This window comes from Electrophorus electricus, chromosome 8 (assembly GCF_013358815.1).
Source record: "Electrophorus electricus isolate fEleEle1 chromosome 8, fEleEle1.pri, whole genome shotgun sequence".
NCBI classification, from domain to species: domain Eukaryota; kingdom Metazoa; phylum Chordata; class Actinopteri; order Gymnotiformes; family Gymnotidae; genus Electrophorus; species Electrophorus electricus.
The window spans coordinates 26025043-26032563 of record NC_049542.1 but is presented as its reverse complement, the minus strand read 5'-3'; the positions used below and the strand labels follow the sequence as shown (position 1 = coordinate 26032563).

The 7521-nt window shown below is 39.5% G+C and overlaps 1 protein-coding gene across 2 annotated transcripts in view; it reads right to left on the bottom strand.

The window, feature by feature from the left end:
- sema4ab (sema domain, immunoglobulin domain (Ig), transmembrane domain (TM) and short cytoplasmic domain, (semaphorin) 4Ab) overlaps positions 1-7521 on the bottom strand; it is a 24551-nt gene extending 17030 nt beyond the window's left edge. For both annotated transcript variants that reach the window (XM_027027814.2, XM_027027815.2), the window contains exon 1: positions 7277-7521. The gene's annotated coding sequence lies outside the window, so the exon portion shown is untranslated. The remainder of the gene's footprint in view (positions 1-7276) is intronic.

Genomic DNA, 7521 nt, shown 5'->3' with positions numbered 1-7521 from the left:
GCTGCTGATTCAAACCCCACCACTGCCAAGTTGCCACTGTTGGGCCCCTGAGCAAGGCCCTTAACCCTCAATTGCTCAAGCTGTACTCAGTCATAATTCTAAGTTGCTTTGGATAAAAGCATCAGCTAAATGCTATAAATGTAATAATACTTGTATACTTAATACACAAAACTTGTTAGCAGTCTTCCACATCTGCCAGTTACTTCATATCTACCAGCATCCATCTCATACAAACGCTATTATTGGGTGGAATCTGAAGAAGGAAGAAAAACAGTTGGAACAGATTATCTACAATAAGATTCTGTGCGGAACATGGGTGGTGTCCTGCTGAAATAGAATAATTAATAGACTTAATGGAGGACTATAACTGTGAAGTGATGTCAGAATGGAAGACTATAACTTGGACTGTTAGTCCAAGTACATTTAGCCAATTTTATATAAGAGAGAGAGAGCACAAGAGAAGAATAGTATAAATTTGAAATGTACTATACAAGGATTCAAAAGAAGCAAGTTGTTTCTAAAGTTCATCATGAGTGTGTGTACGCACACTGTCCACAATAGTTCCCTTATGGTCATTACCAATTACACAAGAAAAGAAGAAGATTTCTAGTCATCCTGTCAGTGAGGTCACCTGACCCACAGGCCCAGCGAGACATGTCGCTCCATTGAGTCACTGCAATCAGAAGACCAGTTCAGTGATTCCAAAGTGTGTACATTACATGTATCTTTTGCTACACAACCATTCCATTTCCGGTCTTGGTCATCTAGTACTACACTGAGTAGTACTTGGTCATCATATTACTACACTGCTGACAGGGTAACACAAGCCAATTTTGACCCATGTGTCAAGATGTTATAGAAGGGCAGTGGAGAAGTTGAAGGGCCCTGGAGAATCAGAAGAGAGTCTGACAGGGAAATTTGAGCTGCCACTGGTAGTAGAAGTATAAGGATTGAAACCTTTGCTCCAGCAAGAATTTACTGGAACATAAGTAAATTTACCCATCCCAAGAAATGTCTCTGAATAAAATGTCCATTCATAATGAGCTAGCAAATTGACAAAACATTGTACATTATAATACTCGAACTAGAATGTCTGCTTTGAGAGGGTGTACTGATAAGAAATATGATAAGTAGGCTGAGTAACCAAAAATATGTGACTGTAACTGGACACAGTTTAAAGAAAATGGATTAATAAATCTTTTCAAAATTTTCACTAAAATGTCAGTTGTACCTACATCTGACAAGCATTTAATATTTAAGCAAAGCTAGATAGTCTGTATGTTAAGATACGCTAAGGTCTATCATGTAAAGTCCCATACCAGTATGTAGCAGTTTAGCCAAATTCTGCTGTCTGCTGTACAGATGTCCTGAGCAACTCCTGCACTAGGGAATCAGTGAGCAACCATGAAACTATAAATTGCACAGGTAAACACACTGTTCAGCTGAAATCCTTTAATGAGCATGTGACATACAAGGACGTGCTGAACACATGTATGGAATATTTACCTCAACATCTAAAACATCATCAACCTACAACTTAATCCATTTACTGCGAAGGTAATAGAAGCATTCCGCACATGCATGAGTTTACTAAAACAGAGGACTCTCCATAACAACAAAATAATAGAATCTGCACTGGGATGTAAATAAATGCGTGACCACAGCAATGACCCCATGACGGTCTCTGAGAGACAAAGGGCCTTGTTGTGTGTTCCTGCCATCTTTCTGTGTGGGTTAGAAAAATTGTGAGCATCATCACCAAGGTTAGAAAAGGAGCTTTTATTAGGGCATTTGTTTGCAAATAGTTATCACACTATCACTGGCCTTTTCGATACTTCGCAACATAGATAGCAAAATCACACCATTCCAATTTTTTGTATAGAGTTGAGCATCCTGACATTCCTGTGTTCTCTGCATGTTCTAATGAACCACAGCAATCAGCAGAAAAACAACCCACCAAAATATTTCACTGTTACCTCAGAAATTAAATCATATGGCCTCTTGAGCAAGTATAACGTTTATGCCCCATAACATACTATAGCTTAGAATCGCCAGCATGGCAGGACCTCAACGTGATGCATCGTCACTCAGCTGTTAAAAATAAATGCAATAAATATCTAGTGTTAAACCATTTATTCAGCTTGACTTTAGAATTGGTTAATTCAAATCAGAGAAAAAACTCCAATCACCATCTTGGAAGCTTGATGCGACAGTGTAAACAGCAGAAAGAGAGCCTACAGAAAAGACACTCAGCAGTCATAAACCAGTCAGTGATAACTGAAAAGGACAATCTAGCCAAACCATGGTTCAACAATCAAAGAGCCGCATACACCCGCCAGTACTGACCAATTGTGCTCCAATCTGTGTAACAGATTTAACCATGAGGAGGTCGACTGCGGAGCCCAAAGAAAAAGAAATTCCACAAACCAACCAATGAACCAAGCCTTTTAGCAGGGGTCAAGAATGTCCCACCATGCTGAATTTAAATAGTTAGTGAATTACTGTTTCTGCTGACTACTCATACACTGTAAGTGAATACCAGGACAAAAGCACCAAAACCTTAACCTTTGTAAACATGCCTTAAAGGCACAGTACAACCTGAGTCACCTGTTGGCATCCATATGTTTATTTAGACTGGAGAACATCTGGGATAATGTTAGTTCTCACCAGGCTTCTCTGGTCCAGAACTGTCCCCTCACTCTGACTGAGGAATTCTTTTTGGCTTGGTGTTGGAAACCACATGCCCTCCTGATTCTTCATCACACAATGGAAGAGTCATGTGGAGACATTGAGATGGAGTCAGTCCAGGGTTGGATATGGCACGCAAGGTGATATTTTCCCCGTTACCTAGCCAGGGATGATGTGGCTTGCTATGCGGATGAAGTGATGCGGTCAAATCCTCTAACAGAAGAGAGGAGCCTTAAACTTAATCTCTTACAATAGAATATTGTTTGTTTATTGCACTATATAAAAACAAAACAAAACAAAACAAACAAACAGGAACTCCCCCCAACTTGCCCCATAGTGCAAGCGGCCAGAAAAAAACTGAAAAACCACCGTCCCGAACCAAACTCCCATTGTCCCAAACAAGTCTTTGTATTTTAAATTGTTATTCACATATTAATAAGCCCACATAAGCCAATATATTTAGTTAAGGTTATTTATTCTTAAAATAATTATATATACTAACAATGTACTTATTTTCTTTTTGTTGTAAATAAGCAAAGGTTAAATAAACATCTTTCTCTTTTAACCATGTGATAAGCTTTTGTGATTAACTTGGTCAAATGGAATCAGTTTCACTGTTCATCTTTTGCTTGCACTCTAGAATCACTAGTGGTTTTTTTTCAGTTTTACACATCGTGACAGATTTGTCAAGCGATTTCTAAAATGTGTAGTTCTTACAAAAAAGAACTTTATTAGGCTATTCCCTACAAACATCTCAGGTACAGAAGGGTCAAAACCCACCGATGAGGGAATAAAGCTGCACTCACTGTGCTTTGTATTTGCACTTCACCATTTTCCTGCACATCTCGTTCTGACATCATTCGTCAACAGATCATTGGTTTGTTTTGACTGGAGGAGTGAATGCATAAGACCATTTTTTGAATGATGAGGGGATAAATATTTGTGTGAACTGAGTTTGGCATCAGTTACGAGGGTTTAAATATTTGATTGAACTGAGTTTCGCATCAGTTACCATGGGTTTAACATGCATGGCACACTGCGCCTCCACCCCACCATAAACTGGTCCAACCTGGCAAGTATTTTTATTGCTGCTGTCCCAACGTCACGTTTTACTCAACTCAGGCATTCGGCCAAAGATTATTAGCAGCCCTGCTGCTGCACTCAAAGTTAATCAGAGAACATCCATTTTTAAGTAATATTTTAAATTCTTATATAATTATCTTGTGCTACACTGCTAAAAGTAATCCCCATGAAGACACTGAACAGTTAAAACAAAAAGCAAAAGCAGAACAGGCAAGTGGTAGAACTCTCTCTAGTAATCTAAAATAAATTGTTCAAAAACATCAAGAGATACAAAAAATACAAAAGACCTCCCTGGATATACACACACACACACACACACACACACACACACACACACACACACACACACACACACACACACACAAAACAGAACCCAGTGCAACCCAATAATCAGCCTGAAGAGGTGTTGGTTGAAACACAATACTACAATCTGTCAGACTATAATTACAACAAGCTGAAACCTGATATATCAGTTAAAACATAAGATGTCTGAAGAACAGACTTCTTAGAGGTAGGAAGATTAGTTATATCTACCACTCACAGAGTGACACAGTGGCTCTTGTGCTGGAAGATGAAAACCCATGAGCTCTGTGAGAGGTCATGCACTTCACTGGCTGGTTTCTTATAGCTGCATATGTAGTACAGAGGTCCCGTATGTCTGCCTTACTGAGCACTCTTTAATTGTCTCATTTTGTATTTTAAGCTATTCTTTTTGTGATTTATTCAGTTTTAATCACTCTATAAGAAACTTTGTAATTAAAAAAAAATATTATAAGTGGTAAAAGGGTTTTCAGTTCACCTGATTGTAATTTAATAAAAATTCATGGTAATTTGAGAACAATCTAATTTACTTCACTAGTCATTGATCATTAGTAATAGGCTAGAAGATGTCTAAAACACACTGTGCCCAACAATAGATGGGCAACAAACTAACTAAACACCTACAAGGTGTTTCAAAATGCAGGGGTCCAACTTCACAGTACAAGACAAGACAGTCTAAAGACTTAACCCTACTGCATTGTTGAAAACACAGCACATAGGGGTGGGGGTTATTCCTCTCCCATTCACTTCATATTCCTCTAATTACTTCCTTCTGAAAAAGAACATGACGATATGTCTTACAACCTAAGCCAGCACATTCCAGTTCACGTTCACTCACACACACACACACACACACACACACACACACACACACACACACACACACACACTACACATCCTGTAATTATCTAGATGTTCTTTTTTTCAAAGTATTGTAAAGACTTGCAAGACATTCACATTAAAGTAAAAGAGATCTGCTTTAAAATGACCTGAAGGTTGAATTCATAGATCACACTGAAAAAAAAAAAATGCACCTGTAGTATCTGAATTTCTTAGTAAAAGATGAGTGTTAGAGATAGCAGTCTTGTTTGTGGTTTTAGAGAGAACTTGAACGCAATGATTTAGTGTTTGTGGATCAGTCTTGCACAGTCTTTTTAGACTGTCAGTTCAAGAAAGTCTTTCTGATTCATTCATTTTAATCAGTCTGGATCTGAGATTTTAGACAAGCCTAGATCAGTGAGCCTCCTTTTATTAAACTGGATTTGTCTTTTTGGATCAGTCTTACTGACCAAGCCATGAAGGTTTTACAAGGTGTTGCTGGTTTTCATTCATCTCATGATCTGTGCTTTGCACAAAGTGCTTGTTCCTAACTGAAAAAAACCAAACACTGCCTTCACCACCTACACAGCTGAAAACACCCTGACGCAGCCAAAAGCATCCCCTTAGCAGCTAGGCAGAATGCCAATCATATCAGCACAGTAGCAAATAAGACTTTTACTGGTACAAGCCAGTCAAGTTCAGGAATAACCAATCAGGGAAGACTTTCCAGTTGGCATTTCAACCAGTGAAACAGCCATGGGCAGAAACAAATAAGTTAAACCAGGTTTGACAGGCGTTCCAAAATATTCTCTTTAAAAGGTTCTGAAAACAAGGCTTTAGATGAGCATCAAGAGTATTGGGCCATGAAGAGATACTTGGGTCACACAAAAATGGCCCTATTGGCAGCGCTCTTGTTAAGAATCTTTTTAATCACAAATATTTTTAAATGAGACTTCACATATAAGCTTAACACAAAAGCTTCAACTGGAGGAGAAAAAGGAACAAAAGAAAAATGGGGTCAGACAGGGAGTGGAGGTAGAAGAAAAATCCCCCCACAACAAACATCTCTCACACCACCACACAAGGAGTGTGTGAGTGCATGCTGAAGTTGTAGCCTTCGAGCTGAACTCTAGAGGAGACAAAGAAAAGGCTACATTATGGATCATTTCGATGTGAACATGAATATTATAATAGTTATATATATTATATAATTATAATAGATTTATAACCTATATGTGCCACTCATGCTTGCTCATTTACTTCTATTAGAAGGACTCTGTGTAATTAACTCAACATCATGGTTGACAGAGCTCCACTACTGGTGAAGAGCAATATCCTGTTGTTGCCATGGCCACAACTGGGTTTATTGGGTACATGTGCCAGCAAGCAGGCTAAAATATGTGACAGAAGGCACAGGCGCGCACACACACACACACACACACACACACACACACACGCACACACGCACACACACACACACACACACACACACACACACACGCACACACGCACACACGCACACCTTTTAGGCTAGAAAAAATAAATGTGGTTCGCGCACACGCGTGAGGCTGCGTTAAAACCCCAAACTGCAAAGCCTGCCGTGCATGAACGGACCAGGCAGACGGGTGTAGTTTGACCATCGAAAATATCCAGCTACCCAAATACACAGACCACGTGTGCATCTGCAGCCAGCGTGACCGAGCTGGAAAAACAACAGCCATCCATCCAATTAATTAGGTTAAAACATACATCTGTGTTTCTTTATTTCAAAACGCTCATTGCTAAAGCAACATGTGCGTGGATCCAGTACCACACTGGTATCCTAGCCAGACCTAGTTCATAGCACACTATCTAACCAGGGTATACCAGCTAACTAGTTACGCTAGCTCGCTTAGAGTCGCCCGAACATATTTCCCCCCACAAAAAACCGAAACGGACACAAAGAATGAGGCACTTGCAATATCAGATAAAAAAAACAACAAACCTGTTGTATTTATCCTCGAACCGAATAAAATAATACATTTGCTAGCTAACTATCGTAAGTTAGTTCTGGGTTGGCCGGTTGTTTTGCTCAGAAAAACCTTTCAAAACGACCTAACGCCATCCAAACAGCGAGTTACACAATGAGCTGGTTTTGCAGGGATTTAACGTGTACAGTTAGATAAAGAGAAATTAACAGCTAATGTTACCGGGGAAAAACATCCCCTAAGAACACTGTGCACATTCAAACGTCAACTAATCCGAGCAGAAAAACACAAAGCCAACTCACTCCAGATTAGTTTCCCAGCAGCCTTTATACCACATTGAAGCCTGAAAAGTCTAGATTACATAATTATTTAATCGGCGTTACCTTATAGATACTCACATGTCCAGATATGTGCGTCCGGATTCACCGTAAAACCCCACGTACGGTGAAATACAGCCTAGCTTCAGATCAAGTTGCGCACAATAGATTGGGAAAAAAAACTTAAATCCCCAAGCGAAACACACGTCTACCACGAATCCTTTATACAGTTACAGACAATAAGCGAAACGGCTCTCTTAAAGGATAGAGCACATAACCCTTCCACCAGCGCACTTCTGTCGTTAGTGGCAGCAGTTATGCACGTT